The following is a 22,776-nucleotide window of genomic DNA, read 5'->3' as shown; positions in this document are numbered from 1 at the left end:
TTGTAAAATCAACATGTCATGTAACACCTACCTTTGTATCACCTTTGCAAAACAATAAAAATCTATTGAAATAAAAAAAAAGAAAATGTCCTCTGTGTTGATGAGGTGGCCTGTATGCGGTGGTGAGGGGGGCTGAGTAGGCCTCAGCTTGCCTCTGGGGGGATAACATGTAATCCTCCATTGTGTGACTAATTAAGGATTCCGTGGATGTTGGGGAGGGAGCCATGGCAGGATGGGGACTCACTGTGTGCCCCAGGGGGGTCTGTGGGGGATCTGAAATGGGGCCCAAGATTTTGTTTGGCAGAGCCCCAGGGCATGGAAAGGTTTCGCGGGTGGTTCCCCTAGTTGATGGTGTGGTCCAGAGCTGTTACGCTTGCCGCAGTCGGTCACTGTGGGTGCCGTTAGGCCAGGGTGTCACGGAGCTGCAGGCTCAAGTGGCCATTTTGGAGTCTTCCGCGCATGCGCTCTATTGAATAATTTTTATTATTATTATGTGTTATAATTATTTATATTTATTTATTATATTATAATTTATGATTTTGTGTTTCAAACTTTATCTTACCCGGCATATCTACTAGACTCTGGTTTGGACAGATTTAAGTGAGTTATTCCTAATAATTACAGGCCTACAATATAAAACGTCAAATTTCCATGCAAAATAATTGTACCGCTTTCAGCATCAGAAATCTGATGTTATCATACCGCAAGGGAGGTTAAAGGTGAACCAACCCCTTATGTGGGCCTTGACACCAGGGAAGTGTTGTGCCTCCTGTATGATGGAACTGCTGTGATTGACTCTTTTGCCAGCATGAACACATATTTGCAATGGATGAGAGTTAAAGCCAATCTTTCTTCTCCAAAGATCGGTCCAGCATTGATCATTGCCTACATTACAATCTGACTGTACGATCTTTGTACAGTCAACTTTTGGATTAAAAATCGCCAGCACTTTGGATAAATGAATAGCAGGTTAACCACTTAAGCTCCAGAAGGTTTACCCCCCCCCCCTTCATGACCGGGCCATTTTTGTGATACGGCACTGCGTTAATTTAACTGACAATTGCGCAGTTGTGCGACGCTGTACCCAAGTAAAATTTATGTCCTTTTTTTCCCCACCAATAGAGCTTTCTTTTGGTGGTATTTGTTTTTATTTTTTTGCGCTATAAACAAAAAAGACAATTTTGAACAAAATGTAAATATATATTTTTTACTTTCTGCTATTAGGCGGCTTTCACACTGAGGCAGTTTTCAGGCATTTTAGCCCTAAAAATAGTGCCTGTAAAGCACCTGAAAACTGTCTCTCATGCCTCCGCAGTGGGAAAGCCTGAGTGCTTTCCCACTGAGGTGGTGCACTTGCAGGACAGGAAAAAAGTCCAAAAGCATCTTTGGAGCGGTATGTATACAGCGCTCCTACACTGCCCCTGCCCATTGGAATGAATGGTCAGTGCTTCCGAAGCGCCTGAAAAGTGCTTCAGGAGTACCTCAACACAGGCACTATTAACCCCTTCTTCGGTTGCTGGCGGTGGTTAAAAGCACCCCGCTAGTGGCCGAAAAGCGTTGCTAAAACAGCGGTAAACCGCCACTAAAACTAGCAGTGTTTTATCACTAATGGACCCACCACCCCAGTGTGAAAACATATCCATTAAACTAAATGTAAGTGTAGCTATACCCCAGTAGGAGCCAGGCACAGTTTTCATTCACCCTCAGGCAGAAAACCAGTCCTTGAACTTTGTTTGAATTTTTATTAAGGGAATTTAACTTGGATTGGAATGGGATATTCATGAGACGCCCAACTGATTGCAGAAATATATATGGAACCAACTATATACACCTCCGGTATATACAACTCCACATTTCAGCTCCAGTACAACACTTGCTTGCAGGCTATCTCTCCTTAACACCTCCAGCACATCACTTCCTTGTTCTTCCAGGACCAGTTAGTACTGAGATTTAGACCTGACACTGGCTCAGCCAGGCCTCAGCAAATGCCCTTTATAGGCAGGGACCACAGGCCCCTTTAGTGTAGCAAAAAGTAAGTAGGTGGTCATGGTGCTAGCTGTCCATGTGGCTACTGAGCTCAATACCACATCATCAGGCCTTGCCATCCCTCCTGCTGCAGCTGCCCCTCTCCACTGCCCATGCCACCACAGTCCACTCCACTGGCTCTGCACCCATCCAAGACTACAATCTCCCAGTCCTCTCAGGCATGCTGCCCCAGTCCTCTCCCGATTGTGTGTCATTTACCAGCCTCCTTGGCTGTGACCTGTTGTTCCTCCCTGGAGACTTGCCCGACAGTCCTCTCTTGCTTCTCCACATATTCTTAGAAAGTCCTCTCTGCACCCAAGCCCAAGGTCACCCCCCCCCCCAAACTGGGAGCTCCCTCAAAGGCCACCACAGCCTAGCACCCCACCTCCAGCTTCCTCCCCAACACCTCCTCTCTGGAAAGAAGTGGGAGGTCTTGGTGATGCTGCCTATGCTCACCAGCTCTGCTCTGAGTTACTCCCAACCCAGATCAAAACACACAAGCCTGGATATGTACCTACTCTCACAAAACTCTAGCCATGCTACTTCTAGCAAACTAGAGGGTGCTACATAAAAAATGTTTATTTCTTCATCAATTTAGGCCAATATGTATTCTGCTACATGTGTTTTGGTAAAGGAAAATCCTAATACGCATATCTTGATTGGTTTGTGCAAGCGTTATAGTATTTACAAACTATGGGAAATTTTATGGAATTTTTATTTTTTTTATTTTTTTAATAGTAATGGCAGCGATCAGCGACTTATAGCGGGACTGGGACTTTGCTGCAGACACTAATACAGTGATCATTGCTAAAAAATATGCACTGTCACTGTACTAATGACACTGGCAGGGAAGGGGTTAACATCAGGGGCGATCAAAGGGTTAAATGTGTCCCTAGGGAGTGCTTACTAACTGTGTGGGGGGTGCTTTAACTGTGGGAAGACAGAGACTGGTGTTCCTGCTTAGCAGAAACACAGGATCTCTATCTTGTCTACTAGCAGAATGGCGATCTGCCCTGTTTACATAGCCGCTCTTGGGTTAAAACAGCTGTATAAATGCCCTAAAATATGCCTTCTATGACTCATCTGTAACGGGTGGTCATGGCTATCTGGTGAGTTTTCCAGCTTGATTCCAGCACTGAAGCACTTTTCGTATCATGTTGGATAGCACTTTTATTTGGACAGCACTTTGGCACTTCTTTTTGTGGTCTGTGGAGTTGACTTTTGCACTCAGGGACGGTTCCCACTGGTGCGATGTCTGACAACGCATGTGATGCGCACCGCACTGCAAATCACATGCGATCTATGTGCAATGTGTTTTTCAGCCATACAGATAGTATGGCTAAATTTGCATCACATTCGTACCAAACTCGCACAGCACCCTTTTTTTGGTCCGCAGCAGAATCGGATCGCATGGGTGTTCACACCCATGCGATCCGATTCCTGTCTGAATTTGCAGATCGCACTTCAAAATGCAAACTGATTTAGAGGTGTCATTAACTTTTAATTGACACTCCCAGCGGAGAACCGCCGCCGGGAGACGTGATCTGGAAACCTGCAACGGATTCACAGGGTTCCCGCATTGCAGCCATGTAAACCGGCCCTTACTGTGGAAGATTTTGATACTAAAATTTATTGCACAGCACGCTGGCACTTTTGTTGTGCAAGATTGTAAGAATTTAATGTTTACGCTCACTGTGGACTGAATTTTTGTTTGCGTCTATTAACAAGTTATGTTTATGATTATTTGCACATAGATGTAATGTAGCACCATTTCATAGCTCCCAACTGTCCGTGACTTGGAGGGACTGTCCCTGATTTGGAGCAATGTTCCTCTGTCCCTCTTTTTCCCTCATTTGTCCCTCATTTTGGTCCGATCTATATAATTGTATATAAAATGAACTTTTTATCTTTCAAAAAGTGTTTCCCAGTACTAAACCTTTCCTTAAAATTCTAAATTGCTGCATTTGTAAATTTTAAAAGCCAATATAAATGAATATTAGTGGTAAAAAAAAAAAAAAAAGGCGCCCTTGTGGATTTAACCACTTGACCACTGGGCACTTAAACCGCTTCCTAACCAGACCAATTTTCAGCTTTCTGTGCTCTCACACTTTGAATGCCAATTACTCATGCAACACTGTACCTATATGAAATGTTGGTCCTTTTTTTCACACAAATAGAGCTTTCTTTTGGTGGTATTTAATCACTGCTGGGCTTTTTATTTTTTGCGCTATAAATCAAAAAAGACAAAAAATTTGGTAAAAAAAATAAAATAAATTCTTTGTTTCTGTTAAAAGTTATTGCAGAGTATTGGCGAGTATTGGCAAGTATTGGCAGAGTATTGCAGAGTATTAGCGAGTATTGGCAGAGTATTGCACAGTATTGCAGAGTATTGCACAGCATTGGCGAGTATTGGCGAGTATTGCACAGTATTGCAAAGTATTGCACAGTATTGGCGAGTATTGGCGAGTATTGCAGAGTATTGGCAGTGTATTGCACAGTGTTGCAGAGTATTGAACAGTATTGGCAGAATATTGCACAGTATTGGCAGAGTATTGCACAGTGTTGCAGAGTATTGGCAGAATATTGCACAGTGTTGCAGAGCATTGCACAGTATTGGTAGACTATTGCACAGTATTGGCAGAGTATTGCACAGCATTGGCGAGTATTGCACAGCATTGCACAGTATTGGCAGAGTATTGCAGAGTATTGCAAAGTATTGCACAGTATTGGTGAGTATTGCAGAGTATTGGCAGTGTATTGCACAGTGTTGCAGAGTATTGCACAATATTGGTAGAATATTGCACAGTATTGGCAGAGTATTGCACAGTGTTGCAGAGTATTGGCAGAATATTGCATAGTGTTGCAGAGTATTGCACAGTATTGGCAGAATATTGCACAGTATTGGCACAGTATTGCATAGTGATGCAGAGTATGGGCAGAGTATTGCACAGTGTTGCAGAGTATTGCAGAGTATTGGCAGAATATTGCACAGTGTTGCAGAGTATTGCACAGTGATGCAGAGTATGGGCAGAGTATTGCTCAGTATTGGCAGAGGATTGCACAGTGATGCAGAGTATGAGCAGAGTATTGCACAGAGCAGCGCTGTGCGCACTACAGATCCAGCCCACAGCGCTGCTGCCACCTCTCCCCCTCTCCCCTCTCACTGTACCGATCGGTACAGTGAGGGGAGGGAGGAACCGATGGAGCGATCACGCTATCAGCAGCCGTTTACCGTGATACGTGATGCGTCAGGGCCTCTGGACCCGGTGGTCACGGATGTTGCCGGGTGAGCGCCCCACCCCACGGGAGCAAGATTCTGTGAGGACGTCCCACGGACGTCCATCCAGAATAAGCCGACCGTGCTGTAGCCGTCTTTCGGCTATGGCCCAGTCGGCATGTGGTTAATTAACCTTTCATTTTTGGTTAATTCTTTTTTAAGGGGGTGTGGCAGGGGGTGTGTCCTATGCCTATATACATTTGTTAGTAGGTGTCCCTCATTCCCATCTCCAAATGTTGGGAAGTATGCCATTTGTCTACACAGGTCACCGCTGTTTAGGCTCAGTTCACACTAGATGCGGCAAATTCACAGCAAACTCACCGCACTGCATCTAAATCGCAAACCTGTTCATGCGAACTGATTGCGGAGTGTATGTTAAGTCATCCAATTTTGGTGCAAACCAAAAAAAGGGTCCTGTACGAGTTTGGTCCGAATGTGATGTGAATTCAGCTATACAGTTTGAATGGCTGAAATTCGCATCACACAGACATAGCACATGATCTGCACACCAATGCGGTGCGAATCACATGCAATATCTGTCATCGCGCTTGTGTGATTCGGCCCTGATAGGGAAAAGTATACATTCAACTTTTGACTTACCAAAACAATATAACATAACTACTTGGGCTCCATGCACACTGGAACTCATAAACGCCCGTTTTTTTTCCACCCTTTGCGTACCTCCCAACATTTCGAGATGGGAATGAGGGACACCTACTGTCAAACGTATGTAGGCATAGGACATGCCCCCTGCCACACCCTCTTAAAGGAGAATTAACCAAAAAAAGGTTAAATAAATCCACAAGGACTTTTCTTTACCACTACTATTCCTCTTATCTTGGCTTTTAAAATGTACAAATGCAGCAATAAAGAAATTGGATGAAAGGTTTAGCACTGTGGAATAGTGATGGACGAACTTCCGATGGGACGTTTCGCGATCCCGTACTGCGAATGCAGCCAAAAGTTGCGGTTTGCGGCGGACCCCATTGACTTTAATGGCAGGTGAACCTTAAAAACGTGCAGGTCATATTTTCAGCCACAAAATACTTACTAGCTGTGCACACATAGTCCCACAACATGGACATTGACATAACAAAAGTATTGAGTGAATCTGAGATCGACAACGACAAGCATTCTTTTTTTATCTGTGAAATTTTGACAATTCAGGAGCGCATAAAGGCCATGGAGGAAAGGCAAGGTCAGGCCAGGCTATGAAGGGGGTGCAGGAGATGATCAGTGCCACAGTCAGGGCAGTGCAGTACTGTGCCAGTGTCCCAGTGTGCCAACCTGTGCTTGAGCCCCTCCCTCTGCCTGGCCCTTACCCCTACCTATGCAGGGCTCCACTGCGGTGTTCCGGAGGTGCCAGTCCAGTGCTGGTCCTCAGCTATGGTGCTGGCACTGCCTGCTGATTGGCTTCTCCGCTGCTATCTCCCTCACTGTCTGAAACCAGCACCGCGATAGAGGCTGAGCACTGACACCAGCACCATAATAGAGAGCACTAACACCAGCACCGAGATAGAGAGCACTGACACCAGCACCGTGATAGAGAGCACTGACACCAGCACCGTGAGAGCACTGACACCAGCACCATGATAGAGAGCACTGAGACCACACCAGCACCGAGAAAGAGAACACTGACACCAGCACAGAGATAGAGAGAGAGCACTGGCACCAGCACCGTGATAGAGAGCACTGACACCAGCACCAAGATAGAGAGCACTGAGACCACACCAGCACCAAGATAGAGAGCACTGACACCAGCACCGTGATAGAGAGCACTGACACCAGCACCAAGATAGAGAGAGCACTGACACTATCACCGTGATAGAGAGCACTGACACCACACCAGCACCGAGATAGAGAGCACTGACACCAGCACTGATACCAGCAACTCGCTGTGGGACCCAAAAAATATGACACCACTCAACCTCTTCAAACAGGAGGGTACGGGCGTACGGTGTGCTTTTTTGTACAAGGAAGTGAGTCAAAGGTAGAAAAAAGGTCTGTGTGCTAGATTAAATAAATAGTTTATAGAGTTATGCATATACATGGTCTACTGGTCACATGTGTTGAATTCCTCCGAGATCCATGCCTCATTCATGCCTTATTCATATGTGAGGTATAAATGTGAGGTAGTCAACACTGTCGTGAGCTAGGCGAGTGTGCTTATAGGTCACGATCCACCCTGCTGCGCTGAACGTCCTTTCGGACAGGACACTGGACGAGGGGCAAGCCAACAGTTCCATTGCAAATTGGGCAAGCTCTGGCCAGAGGTCAAGCCTGTCCATCCAGTAGTGCAGGGGTTCATCACTTCTCAGAGCGTCCACATCGGCCATTAACCCGATGTAGTCAGACATCTGTCAGTCTAGGCGTTACCTGATGCTGGATCCGGATGAGACCTGTCGATGGGTCGCCTGAAAGAATGACCTCATATCAGAAGTCACCAACACATCTTCAAACCGCCCTCTTCTTGCAGGCACTGTTGGATTGGTACCCACAACTCTTTCTCTGGGATTGGGAATTCCTCCTCTGCCAGCGCACGCAAAAGAAGAATGCAGCATTTCTCGAAGCAAGGCCTGTAAGTGCTCCATCCTGACAGCCCTCTGTGACGGTGGTAACATTTCCACCATTTTGTGTTTGTACCGGGGGTATAAGTACGTTGCCACCCACTACTGGTCCTTGACCTTTATGCTTTTTATATGGGGGTCCCTGTTAAAACACTGGAGCATGAAGGCCCCCATTTGCACTAAACTGGAAGCGGTGTGGTGGCCTGGCTTCTGCTCATCATCCAGCCTAGAGGAGATTCAGTTCGCATTGTGCGCTATACAAGTATTTCATTCATTCATTCATTCATCCAGAATAATGTTGTCCTCCTCGTTCTCCTCTCCCCATCCACGTGCAACAACAGGGATCCCAGAAAGGTTTAAAGCATGCTCTTCTTGCTCCTCCTCATCCGCCCCGGCACCATCCTCCTCTGATTCCTCTTCAGACTCCTGTTGTTGACTTGTCTCAGATAGAGTAGCCCCCCTGGGAATTCATCCAGCATTGCAACTTCCTCATCTTCCTGCTCCTGCTCCTCCATGCCTTGATCAATGTCACAATGCAATGCACACTCCATAAAGAAGGCATAAGGTATGATGTCACTGATGGCGCCATGGCTGCAACTGACCAGTTTGGTGATCTCATCAAATGCGTCGCACATGAGCAGCCACTGGCGGGGTGAAAAAAAACAAGCTCCCCAGAACCTGTTCTGCCGCAGAGTTCATACAGGTAGTCGTTAACTGCACGTTTCTGCTGGAGCAGCCTATCAAGCATATAGAAGGTTGAGCTCCATCGCGTAGGGCAATCGCAAATAAGACGTCTGAGCGGCAGATTGTGTCACCGCTGAATGTCAGCAAGGCGAGCCATGGCCGTGTAAGATCTTCTGAAATGGGCCAAGATTTTCCTTACCTGCCGCAAGATGTCCTGGACCCCAGGGTATTTGACAACGAATCGCTGCACGACCAAGTTTAAGACGTGTGCCATGAATGGCACGTGTGTAATTTTGCCCTGTTTCAGATTGGCACCGTTGTCACACACCACTTTACCAACTGTCAAATTGAGCGGTGTTAGCCACTGATCTGCCTGTGAACGCAAAGCTGAAAGGAGTGCAGCGCCAGTGTGGCTCTTGGCTTCCAGGCACAACAGACGCAGCACAGCATGGCAACGTCTCACCTGGCATGTCGAATAGGTTCTGGGGATCTTGGGCGGCGCAGTGGAAGAGATGCTAGCAGCGTAAAAGGAGGAGTCAGCCAAGGAGGAGAGGGAGGAGGATGGAGTAGGAGGAGGAGAAGAAGAGCCAGGCCTGCACGCAATCTGTGGCGGTAAAACCAAATCAACATGGGTGCCACGGGTTACATGCTTGATGGCCGTCAGAAGGTTCACCCAGTGGGCAGTAAAAGTTATATACCTTCCCTGCCCGTGTTTGCTAGACCACGTGTCTGTGGTCAGATGTATCTTGGCACCGACACTGTGTGCCAGAGATACATTCGCTGAACATGGCCATATAGCTCTGGGATGCCCTTCTGTAAGAAATACTTCCTTCCTGGGACCATCCATTGTGGTGTTCCAATGGCCACAAATTTTCGAAAGGCCTCCAAGTCCACCAGTTTATATGGCAGTAGTTGGCGGGCTATCAGTTCTGACAAGCCAGCCGCCAACCATTGGGCAAGAGGGTTATCCGGCATCATAATTTTTTTACGCTCGAACATTTGGCTGACGGAAGCCTGCCTTTTTCAGGAAAAACGTGAGGACGGCATGATGGAAGGTGGAGTGGAGGACAATTGTGAGGAGAGAGGAGAAGGAGAAGTCGAAGACGAGGCTGGGCGGTGAGAGCCTGGAGTGTGGCTTTGTGGGTTCCGTTGCTCCCACTGGGCTCGGTGATGGCAGCTCATGTGCCTTCTTAAGGCGGTCATCCCTAGGTGAGCGACTTATGCGTTGACTGCAAAGATTGCAGATGGCAACAATATTGTCAGCAGCAGACACGTTAAAAAAATCCCACACTGCGGAGCCATGTGTAGGTGTCCTGGGAGCGCCAGATGTGACCGTACATGGTTGAAGCCTCACTCCTGATACATTAGCAGTCTGCTTTGTCCCTCCTGTGCAATCTAAGTTCCACCTGCTTCTCCTCCCTATCTGCTGGTCCATATCTCCCTCTGAACTCCCCTCCTCTTCCTCTCTTGTGGGCACCCACGTGACATTACTAGACACGTCATCATCGACGTCACCTTCCCAACCGCTATAATTAGAGATCTCGGATTGGGCAGCAACACCGGGGACCAACCTCCTCCTTGGGCTGATCTGGGCACTGTTGTCAGACTGCTGAGTGGCGGTTGTTGCTACCTCCTCTTCCTGATTCAATGCCAAGAATGGCTGCGCATCGGTCTCTTGTGATGGATCGGAAAATAATTCCTGTGACTCAAGCAGAGGGTATATGGTGGTGGTGGTGGTGTTGGTGGTAGAGTCTTTGGGGGTGCACACAGCAGAGAGCGAAGAAGAGGGTGCAGATTGAGAGGATGAGGAGGGTGCAGAAAAGTAAGGCTGAGTGAGCCACTCAACCAAGTCTGGTGCGTCGTTTGACGTAATCGAACGCACCTTCTGCAATTTCCCACTTTGGCTCAAGCCTGTTGCTCCTGCCCTACCCCTACCACCCCTGTAGAAGGGCCTGCCTCTTCCTCTGCCTGTCATTTTTTAAATGACCCTGTGACAAAAGTCTCTAGAGAAGTGCAGTATGTATGTGGAAGAAGGTATATAACACCCCGCTTCAATCGGTCGTTTTGGGGGGCCACTGGTCTATCACACCAGTTATAATACTTTTTTTTAAATTGCGTTTGTCACTCTTTGTACTATCGCTGCAGAACTGCTCAGCAGTCACAATGCTGCACAGTGGAAATGCACTATACTATGCTTTCTATATGTGCAAGTATTTTATATACTTATATACCCTATATATTGCACACCAAATAGTACACCTATACCAGTCCTTAAAAGGACCTTTGTGGACCTAATAGTAGCTAGCTAGTAGCTAGTGAATTGCAGACTGTCCCTGCTCCAAACACCAAACTGTCCCTCCCTAAACTGAGAAACGACAGCTGCAGAATCGGTCAGCAGCACAGCAGTGCAGTGCAGTATAATATGCTTTCTATGTTTGAAGTATATTATACGTGTACAACCCTATATAATGTACACCTATGCCAGTCCTTAAAAGGAGCTTTGTGGACCTAGTAGCTAGTGATTTGCAGACTGTCCCTGCTCCAAACACCAAACTGTCCCTCAGTCCCTACACTGATAAAAGACAGCTGCAGAATCGGTCAGCACTCAGCAGCACAGCAGTCAGCAGTGCACCATAATATACTTTCTATATTTGAAAGAAAGTATATTATACGTGCACAACCCTATATACTGTACACCTATACCAGTCCTTTAAAGGTCCTTTTTGGACCTAATAGTAATCGCTAGTGATTAAACTGACTGTCCCTGCTCCACACAGCGTCCTTTCCCTACACTGACAAAAGACAGAATGTAAAATGGCCGCCAGATCAGGTCTATTTATAAGGTAGGGTGTATGACCAATTGTCCATGTCCTGAAATGTCTCAATTGGCTGTCCTGTACCCCATGATGGATGTGTCATCATGGGTCAAAGTTCTTTTACAGTGTAAACGCATATATCCGCCGCACAAACAGCAGCAGAAGTCCGTCGGTTTGGCGAATCGCGAACAAGCAAAATTAGCTGCGAACCGACCGACGGGGCGAACTGCAAGGCCATCTCTACTGGGGAACACTTTTTAGAATGATAAAAAGTGCATTTTATATACAACTATAGATATCAGACCAAAATGAGGGACAAATGAGGGACAGTCCCTCGAAATCAGGGACAGTTGGGAGCTATGCTCTAAGTTATCCTATGTGTCCATGCACACATGGAGGTTTTTTTAGCTTTTATCAGCAGTGGAGTTTATGGGCTGTTCTCTGGATGCCATAAAATCGCATTCAAAGTGCCGTTTTCCTGACCACATAAAACGCAAAAAAAGCCAAACGCCAATAAATGCGCATAAACGCATGTTAATTAGCGTTCGGCATTCTATTTTTTCAATGCATTGTGGGAGTTTGGGCATGCATTGTGGGATTTTGGGAGTGCCGTCTATGTATTTTTATTAAAAACACCCATAAACGTAAAAAATAATTTGCATAAACGCGTGTTACATAGCGTTTCGGCATTCTCTTTTTTTTAATGCATTGTGGGAGTTTGGGCATCCATTGTGGGATTTTTGGAGTGTCCTCTCTGTATTTTTATTAAAAACAACCATAAACGCTAAAAAAGTGCATAAACGCATGTTAATTAGCGTTCAGCATTCTCTTTTGTTCAATGCATTGTGGGAGTTTGGGCATGCATTGTGGGATTTTTGGAGTGTCCTCTGTGTATTTTTATTAAAAACAACCATAAACGCTAAAAAAAGTGCATAAACGTGTGTTAATTAGCATTCGGCATTGTATTTTTTCAATGCATTGTGGTAGTTTGGGCATGCATTGTGGGATTTTTGGAGTGTCCGCTGTGTATTTTTGTTTTAAAAATGCCCATAAACGCAAAAAAATACGCATAAACGCTAGAACAAAACGCTGTTAAAAACGCGTTTTTCAACCAGCGTTTTCTACCAGCAATCTGGCATCCAGAAAAGGCTTTTTTGAACTCTGGTGTGCATGGAGCCTTAATGATAATCCATCTAATCAATCTGTATTCAGGAATTGCACTGCATAGTTATTAATAGATGTAAAGATTGTACGATCAGATGCGCGGTGGGCGGGTTTTGTTTTTGTTTGTTTTTTAGGGAGAAAACATGGGTCTTGCAAGGACTGAGCTAGATTCAGTGATAGTAGGCATGTATAGATAGAATTACTCCATTCAGTCACAAAGCTAGGAAAGCCAGAAACCTGTGCATTTGCTAAAACTGTCATTCCTCTGTAGAAATGGCTACTGGTAGTCAGAAAAATGGCTGCCATTCCCCAGTGCAGCAGACTGTTTGCAGGCGTGTATAGCAGCATTCCAAACGTCACTGGCTGCCCCAGAGCCGTGTGTGTGTGTGTGTGTGTGTGTTGGGAGTTGCTATGGGAACCAGGAACTGTTACAGTCAATGATCTGTGTACTTCACTTCCAACGAGCGAGCGGCTGCAGGAAGTAGGCAAGATATTCAGCTCCAGGTAAATAGGCCTCAATAACACTCTATTACATCTGTTTATGTGTATTATGTATAATATTCTGTAACCACCTACTTACTGGTAAACATTGTTGTTCATCGCATATTACTAAATTGTGTTATTGTATCTAAAGGACAACAAAAAAGTTGTTTCTATAAAAATAGATACAACAGGATACTTGGGGTTTATTTATCAGTTCTTTTTTCACCCAAGAGTCGCAAAACGTTCACCCAAGATTCACGTATTTTTTAATGAGCTTGTATAAGAAAAATTTGTGAATCTTTGGTAAAAGCTGTGTGAATTTTGTGTGAAAACGTTGATAAATAGACCCTGTTTCACGTTTTTTTTTTTTTTTTTTTTACTAAGCCCTCGGTCACACTGACTGGTCGCATTACCCTATTGTCGGCAATGGAACTGTTCAAATCGGTGTAACGCTGCCGTATGGGTTTGAAAAGGTAGTTCCTCAATACTTTTGCCGATTTCAGGTGCGATTTACATAGACATGTGTTCATGCGATCGCACAGATGTCAGCCAAGTCGCACCTGAAGTGACGTGCATCTTTGAAATGGTAAGTGAAGTCGCATGACATCAAAGTCGGAATTTGGTGTGACCGGGGGCTAAAGATGACCATATTACTAGGACAGTGGTGTTCAAACTACGGCCCATGGACCGGATGGGGCCCATTGCTTGTTTTTATCTGACCCTTTTGATTGCGTTTACCAGTGAAGGGCACAATGGACTTTACCGAATGAAAACCACATTCACTGTAAAGCTGGCCATACACCATACAATTTTCTTATTCAATTTTCTTTAGATTTACCTTCAGCTATGTAGTATAAGAGCCTGTCTGATTGCATAGAAATTGAAAGTATTTTGCCCCATACACTGTCGGACATTCCGTCCACAAAATCCGTCAGATTTTTTTCCAACGGATTCTGGCCAAAACTTCTGTTGCATGCACACGGTCGCACAAAGTTGTCGGAAAATCCGATCGTTCGGAACGAGGTGACATACAAAACGTACGAGGGGTCTACGTAAAGGCCAGTAGCCAATAGCTTTCGTCTCCAAATTTTTTCTGAGCATGTGTGGCACTTTGTGTGTTGGAATTCTCTACACACGATCGGAAAAAAAGTCCAATCGGATTTTGTTGTTGGAAAATTTTAGATCCAGCTCTCAAACTTTTTCTGTCAGAAATTTAGACGGAAAAAGTCTGATAGAGCCCACGCACGATCGGATTTCCCGACAACATAATCCGATCTGACTTTTTCCGTCTGAATTTTCAACCGTGTGTATGGGGCATTTAGGTTTGACCTCGTATTATATGGTTTTGGTAAATCTAAAGGAAAGTTGTACAAGAAAATTGTATAATGTATGGCCATCCTAAGAAATTTGTTCAGCCGAGGAAAAATTTTCTATCCTGTTCTTTTGAATTTTCTTTCACTGCAGTCGAAAACAAACAAAATGTGGAACAAAATTCTGCTAGTGTGTTGCCAACTTATTATTGGAGCAGACAGAATCTGGAGGAGCTGTGAATGACAACCAATCAGCTTCTGAGGTTTCAATTTCAAAGCTTAGGGTTGACCATATACTATGCAATTGGATTGTACAATCTCCTTTAGATCTACCATTAACTATGTAGTATAAGGACCTGCCTGGTTCGATAGTAGTTAAAAGGATTCGTACAAAAAAATCTAAAGTAGGCGCTAATTAAACTACATGCATTGACATGTGCTAAGTAATAAAGATTACACCCACTGTAATAATCACTATTGTGCAATACCAAAAACAACAATAAAATGCACACACAAAGATCGCTTTTTCATTAATACTAGTGTTCTATCAGTGATAACTTAGTACATATACATTCAAAAATTTAAATAACATGATAATCACTATTGTGCAATGTCGAAAACAAAAAACATTTATTAGTGTGATTCACACTTAAAAGGGCAGCTGTCACACACATTTACATAGGGTTGGTGCCTTTTATATTTTGGAATAATTTGTTAAAAGGATTGTTTCAGTTATACTACACATTACATAGTTCTGGTAAATCTAAAGGTGCTTGTACAATCAAATTGTATAGTGTATGACCAACTGAACAAGCTGAGGCTAGAAGCTAATTGGTTACTATGCACAACTACTCCAGATTCTGTCTGCTCCCGTTTTAATCATTTACCCGTTGCAGGGAGTTTTCTATTGCATGGTAAGCCCGGGTTCACACTGAATCGGTGCGGGACACCGCATGTAATTGGCACAGGAATCGCATTACATTCGCTGTGTCTTGGGTGCAATTTGAGCTATGGATTTGTATGCCTCAAATCGCACCGCATTTGTACCAAACTCATGCAGGACCCCTTTTTTTGTTTCTCCAAATTTCAAGCCTCCTTCCCCTCATTTGTCTGTCTCTCCAATGTCAAGCCCCCCTCCCTTTTTTCTGACTCTCCAAACTCCAGCCCCCTACTTACCTATCTCCCCAAAGTCCAGCCTCATCCCCTTTTTTATTGTTTCTCCAAGTCCAGTCCCCCTCCATACACTTTTCTGTCTCCCCAAATTCCAGTCCTCCTTCCCCTTGTTTTTCGGTCACTCCAATGTCCAGCCCCCCCCTTTTCTGCCACTCCAGTGTCCAGCCCCTCCCCTTTTATATCTCTTCAGTGTCCAGCCCCCCCTTTTTCTGTCACTCCAGTGTCCAGCCCCCCCCTTTTCTGTCTCTTCGATGTCCAGCCCCCCCTTTTTCTGTCACTCCACTGTCCAGCCCCCCCCTTTTCTGTCTCACCAGTGTCCAGCCCCCCTTTTTTCTGTCACTCTAGCGTCCAGCCCCCCCCCCCCCCCACGCACATTATAGGCCAGTAGGAGAAGCATGCTGTGTAAACACACTGCAGAGGGGGGAGGAGCCTGCTGTGTAAACACACTGCACATTGCAGATGGAAAGGAGGAGTCTGCTGTATAAACACACTGCACATTATAGCCCAGGAGGAGACGCATGCTGTGTAAACACACTGCAGACGGGGAGGAGGAGCCTGCTGTCTAAACACACTGTACATTATAGCCCAGTAGGAGAAGCATGCTGTGTAAACACACTGCAGAGAGGGAGGGGAGCCTGCTGTGTAAACACACTGCACATTGCAGATGGAGAGGAGGAGTCTGCTGTGTAAACACACTGCACATTACAGCCCAGTAGGAGAAGCATGCTGTGTAAACACACTGCAGATGGGGAGGAGGAGCCTGCTGTGTAAACACACGGCACATTGCAGATGGGCAGGAGGAACCTGCTGTGTAAACACACTGCACATTACAGCCCAGGAGTAGGAGCCTGCTGTGTAAATACACTGCACATTACAGCCCAGGAGTAGGAGCCTGCTGTGTAAATACACTGCACATTACAGCCCAGGAGTAGGAGCCTGCTGTGTAAATACACTGCACATTACAGCCCAGGAGTAGGAGCCTGCTGTGTAAATACACTGCACATTAAAGCCCTGGAGGAGGAGTTTGCTGTATAAACACACTGCACATTACAGCCCTGGAGGAGGAGGAGTCTGCTGTATAAACACACTGCACATTACAGCCCTGGAGGAGGAGGAGTCTGCTGTGTAAACACACTGCACATTACAGCCTGGGAAAGTAGATCCCGGCTGCTGTATTTGCAAGTGCAGTGGCGATTGCTAGTAGAGAAGCAGGCCATGTTTATGGACAGGGTTAACGCTGTCAAAAGCAGCAAAAAATGCAAACTGCTCTGACTGCATTTCTGTACCTATAGTCACAGGTCCAACCGGAATAACTCCAGCCCTGCCCCTCCATTTCTTCCCATTGCATCTCTCATTGTCACTGTGTAACAGAAGCCTCTGGTCCTTGGCATTCATAGCAGGCACTGACACTGCTGGCAGCACACATAGCAGAGCTAATCCTCCCCCACACAGCAGATAGCTGATGAGCGGAGTAACATCCTAGAATTAGAGCGGAGTCTAACCTGTGAGCATTTTCCCAGCTGCAGTAGCCGGCTTTGTGCTGGGGCTGTGATGTGTGCAGAGCAGGCTGCATCTGTGATACCCAGGGAGCCCTGTGTGTCAGTGCAGGGAGGGGAAGCTCAGAGCACCAAGCATAGTGTTAATAGTAAGGATGAGCTCCGGCGTGTTTGCATGTTCCACTTGCAGAGCCCGTCAGGAAATCGGCGCAGCGCTGCACTAATCACAGGCAGTGAGACATTGTTCCGATGCATGGCTGCAGAGATCGGAAAATGTCTCACTGCCTGTGATTAGCGCAGTGCAGTGTCAGTGCAGTGCCAACTGGTGGGCTGTATACGTGGTATGTGCAAATACGCCTGAGCTCATCCTTAGGAGTCAGGTGAGTGTTTAGGAATGGGAGTGGGTAGGACAAATAGTGGGCAATTTTGCATTAAGGTATACAAATTTACACTTTACAACCACTTTTTAAAGTGATTGTAAAGCTGCAAATAAAAAAAATAAAAACATGTCATACTTACCTACACTGTGCAGCTCGTTTGGGACAGACTGGCCCCGAACATTGACTTCTGGGGTCTCTCGGCGGCTCTCGCGGCTTCTCCCTGCATCAGATGACCCCCTAGTACAGTGATGGCGAACCTTGGCACCCCAGGTGTTTTGGAACTACATTTCCCATGATGCTCGTCTACACTGCAGAGTGCATGAGCATCATGGGAAATGTAGTTCCAAAACATCTGGAGTGCCAAGGTTCGCCATCACTGCCCTAGTAGAAGCGCTGTCCCAGGGGGTTACCTTGCGGGCGAGCTCCCGAGTCCAGCATTCGGCGTCCATAGCCGCTGAATGTATGACTCATTCCACGTCATTTGATTTGATTGACAGCAGCGGGAGCCAATGGCTGTGCTGCTATCAATCTATTCAATCAGGTGCCGAGAACCCCCGGGCAGAGGTACAGCGCATCCTCGCCATTGAAAATTCCAGGGCTCAGGTAAGCAAAAGGGGGGGGGGCAGTCACTGCCAAGTGTTTTTTCACCTTAATGCATAGGATGAAAATACACAAGGGTTTACAACCCCTTTTAGCTCACTTATCAGATGCAGTAGAGAGATACAAGAGTAGGGATGAGCTCAGACGTGTTTGCATGCTCCATGTGCAGAGCCCGCCAGGAAGTCGGCACAGCTCTGCGCTAATCAAAGTCAGTGAGACATTGCCCCGATGCGCGGCTGCAGAGATCGGGCAATGTCTCAGGCAATGTCTCACTGCCTGTGATAAGCGCTGCGCCGACCTCCTGGCGGGCTCTGCATGTGGACCATGGGAACATGCCGGAAGTCATCCTTATACAAGAGCATCGGGAAGTCTCCCTATTTGGCTGTGCAATGTTACAGGAACCAGAAACAGCTTGCTTCTGCTGTGCCTATTAAATGAGTTGGTGAATCTCATTTATATGCAAATCATAAGCAGACTCATTCATATGCAAATCCCCCAGCTACAATAAGGCAAAAAAGTGTACACTTCACTTGTGCAGTTTTTGAAATAGGGAGACACTTACTCCTATGAATTTGGGGGCAACCATCCAATTCAAAAACTAGCCAGGGTGGGAATGTACACTATATTACCAAAAGTATTGTGACACCTACCTTTACACGCACATGAACTTTAATGGCATCCCAGTCTTAGTCCGTAGGGTTCATTATTAAGTTGGCCCGCCCTTTGCAGCTATAACAGATTCAACTCTTCTGGGAAGGCTGACCAAAAGGTTTAGGAGTGTGTCTATGGGAATGTTTGACAATTCTTCCAGAAGCACATTTGTGAGGGCAGGCACTGATGTTGGACGAGAAGGCCTGGCTTGCGGTCTCTGCTCTTATTTATCCCAAAGGTGTTATATTGGGTGGAGGTCAGGACTGTGTGCAGGCCACTCATGTTCCTCCACCCTAAACTGACTCATCCATGTCTTTATGGACCTTGCTTTGTGCACTGGTGTGCAATCACGTTGGTACAGGAAGGGGCCACCCCCAAACTGTTCCCACAAAGTTAGGAGCATGAAATTGTTTAAAATGTTATGCTGATGCCTTAAGAGTTCCCTTCACTGGAGCTAAGGGGCCAAACCCAACCCCTGAAAAACAACCCCCACGCCATAATCCTCCCTCCACCAAATGGTTTGGACCACTTTTTGGATCACTTTAATAGAAAAAGCAAGCCAAAGGAGAACTTTGCTTTAAAAAGAAATATTGTTTTACAAAGGGGTTTTCTTAGTTGATCAATCTTTCAAATTGAAATCCTCTTACTTTAGACTTATGGACCGAAGACCTTAGTTTGGAATGTGTTTTGTGATCTGCTTCGGAAATTTTCCGCAATTTTGCTCTGCTGATCTAGGCTAGCACAAACAACATAATACATAAACAACAAACATATGTATTTAGGAAGACACAAGGGATGAACCAGAAAACATTGTTAAAAATCCCAGCTGTATTGTTTAGTACAAATGATTTCATTGTTTACAACAAGGGTTGCCACCAAATCCCTTTATGTACTACCATCTGAAAATGACAGAGAATCCGTGGTACATCTAAATTAGTCAAATCAAGTCTCTGATCTTAAAGTGGATCCTGCATTAGATATTTACAGCTGGTTTATTTCTGCTCCCATGCCTGCCCCTCACTTCCTGTTCCTGTGACAACCAAGACATTGTTATGAACTGAGCTTCCTCTGGGGTACTGTATGTTCACCAGGGACTTGTAACAGCGGCACTGTCATCCTAGTGGATTCTACATAGCAATATATACACTTCAAAGCAGGGAAACGGGGGGGTCAGTTTACTGCAATGCCCCTGGGTGTCACTGAGACTACAGGTGAGGGGATATCCACTCACCGAGACTACAGGTGAAGGATATCCACTCACCGAGATTACAGGCGAGGGGATATCCACTCACCGAGATTACAGGCGAGGGGATATCCACTCACCGAGATTACAGGCGAGGGGATATCCACTCACCGAGATTACAGGCGAGGGGATATCCACTCACCGAGATTACAGGCGAGGGGATATCCGCTCACCGAAACTACAGGCGAGGGGATATCCGCTCACCGAGATTACAGGCGAGGGGATATCCACTCACCGAAACTACAGGCGAGGGGATATCCGCTCACCGAGATTACAGGCGAGGGGATATCCACTCACCGAAACTACAGGCGAGGGGATATCCACTCACCGAGATTACAGGCGAGGGGATATCCGCTCACCGAGACTACAGGCGAGGGGATATCCACTCACCGAGATTACAGGCGAGGGGATATCCGCTCACCGAGACTACAGGCGAGGGGATATCCGCTCACCGAGATTACAGGCGAGGGGATATCCGCTTCCCCGAGATTACAGGCGAGGGGATATCCACTCACCAAGATTACAGGCGAGGGGATATCCACTCACCGAGATTACAGGCGAGGGGATATCCACTCACCGAGACTACAGGCGAGGGGATATCCGCTCACCGAGATTACAGGCGAGGGGATATCTGCTCACCGAGATTACAGGCGAGGGGATATCCGCTCACGGAGATTACAGGCAAGGGGATATCCACTCTCCGAGATTACAGGCGAGGGGATATCCACTCACCGAGATTACAGGCGAGGGGATATCCACTCACCGAGATTACAGGCGAGGGGATATCCACTCACGAGATTACAGGCGAGGGGATATCCACTCACCGAGATTACAGGTGAGGGATATCCTCTCGCCGAGACTACAGGCGAGGTGATATCCACTCACCGAGATTACAGGTGAGGGGATATCCACTCACAGAGATTACAGGTGAGGGGATATCCACTCACTGAGACTACAGGCGAGGGGATATCCACTCACTGAGATTACAGGTGAGGGATATCCTCTCACCGAGACTACAGGCGAGGTGATATCCACTCACCGAGATTACAGGTGAGGGAATATCCACTCACAGAGATTACAGGTGAGGGGATATCCACTGACTGAGACTACAGGCGAGGGGATATCCACTCACAGAGATTACAGGTGAGGGGATATCCACTCACTGAGACTACAGGCGAGGGGATATCCACTCACCGAGATTACAGGTGAGGGATATCCTCTCACCGAGACTACAGGCGAGGTGATATCCACTCACCGAGATTACAGGTGAGGGGATATCCACTCACTGAGACTACAGGCGAGGGGATATCCACTCACTGAGATTACAGACGAGGGGATATCCACTCACTGAGATTACAGACGAGGGGATATCCACTCAAGGGGGAACAGGCAGCAAAGAAAGCTGACTGAGAAGCGAACGCTACCCTATTCCATGTTCTCTGCACATTCTCATTTTAATCAGTAACAGAACCCTTTGTACTCGGTATCATATGTCACTTATTAAAAGATAGCTATTTGGGGTAGATTCATTAAAACTGCAGGCATGAAATTAATAGCAAAAGTGGAGGTGTTACCCATAACCATTATTTAATTGTTCAATTTTTTTCTTTTTTTTTACAACTGTATGAATTAAACGCTGATTGGTTGCAATACACCACTTTTGTTCTCATTGTGTTTTCTCCGGTTTTATTGTATCGGTTCCCTTTTGTACTTATTAACAAGTCGGGTCTTAGCACAGCGTGCTGGACTTACTAAACAACAGGGTAAAGTTGCTGCGACACACTTGTGTTGCTCTGAGCATGCATTCTCATTTTCAAGCACAGCATTCACAATCCCTGAATCTATCCAGCTTACCCCTCAATGCATCAAAATAATGCTGCTTTTGTGCCCTATTTTCCAATATAGCGCACTGTGTCAATATGTTATTTAAAAAATAAATAAATAAATGATGTGATTGTTGCATTCACTATGAAAAAGCAGCAGGTTTTAAAATAAAAATGATATGCCTTGCCATCAAGAGCAGAAAAAGATATGTTTGGGTATTATGGGAACCTCCATACTTAGCAGCAGCATGTGCTGTATGAACGTATGTACATGTAAAGAAAGATACATGCATGCGCAACACAACCTCCCCATCTGAGTGTACAGTTCATGTTGATTCTTTAAAAAAAACATAATTTTTCATAGTATTTAACATTGTCTTTAGAGCTTGTTTACGCTTGCAATCAGGGGTTGTCAGGGCTTTTTTTTTCAGCAGGAACTAGGGGGAACTCAGTTCCACCACCTCTGGCTCAGGTGTTCAGCTCCCTGCTCACCACTATCACTTGGTAACATTGAAGTCCAGCTTCTGAGTTTACAATGGCTTATCTCCCAGTAGCTCCCACAGGTCAGATCTCCTGCGCAGATCCCACTGAGTGCTGGACAGGGACAAGGGAGATACAGAACAGGTGCCCAGGGTTCAGTGCAGTCAAGGGCAGGAGAGGGTGTGTGGTAGGCTACACCCTCTGTGATCTCCATTTTTTCCCTGGTGACCAGTTGTTGATGCTCCTACTGCATGACTTCTCTGTGACTGTAGTATTGTATAGTATGCTGGAAGATAATACAGTCGGATAGCTGCTTCAGCTTAATATTGCAACTAAGGTAAGACATATGACAGATGGTGGAGCTTTTAAGGAGGGGGGAGAAGATGAGGGCAGTGGAGGGAGGAGTTGTATGCAGAGAGAGGAGCTACTATTTGATGCCATTTGGTAGGTATGTGTGTGTGGCAGGCGTGGTTGAGTTCCTGCACCTTTTCTCAGAGAAAAAAAAGCCCTGGAGGGTGTTAAAAATAATCAGTTGAGCTGTAGTGTACCAAACCCCCAACTGCCCCCCAGAGCATTACTTATAACAACTTGCTAAAAAATAATG

The 22,776-nt window shown here is 46.0% G+C and overlaps 1 protein-coding gene across 2 annotated transcripts in view; it reads left to right on the top strand.

Annotated features, from left to right (window-relative positions):
* The first annotated feature begins 12,879 nt into the window (after window positions 1–12,879).
* Window positions 12,880–22,776, top strand: part of CUNH7orf57 (chromosome unknown C7orf57 homolog) — a 60,662-nt gene continuing 50,765 nt past the window's right edge. The window contains exon 1 of one of the 2 annotated variants that reach the window (XM_077491788.1): window positions 12,880–13,037. The gene's annotated coding sequence lies outside the window, so the exon portion shown is untranslated. Of the gene's footprint in view, window positions 13,038–22,430; window positions 22,510–22,776 lie in introns of those variants that run through there. The other variant, XM_077491789.1, reaches the window with a different exon arrangement.

This window comes from Lithobates pipiens, unplaced genomic scaffold (assembly GCF_037356315.1).
Source record: "Lithobates pipiens isolate NorthernLeopardFrog02 unplaced genomic scaffold, aLitPip1_a1.2 Scaffold_19, whole genome shotgun sequence".
Classification (NCBI taxonomy): Eukaryota; Metazoa; Chordata; class Amphibia; order Anura; family Ranidae; genus Lithobates; species Lithobates pipiens.
The sequence above is the reverse complement of the archived record's forward strand: the minus strand, read 5'-3'. Positions and strand labels throughout refer to the sequence as shown.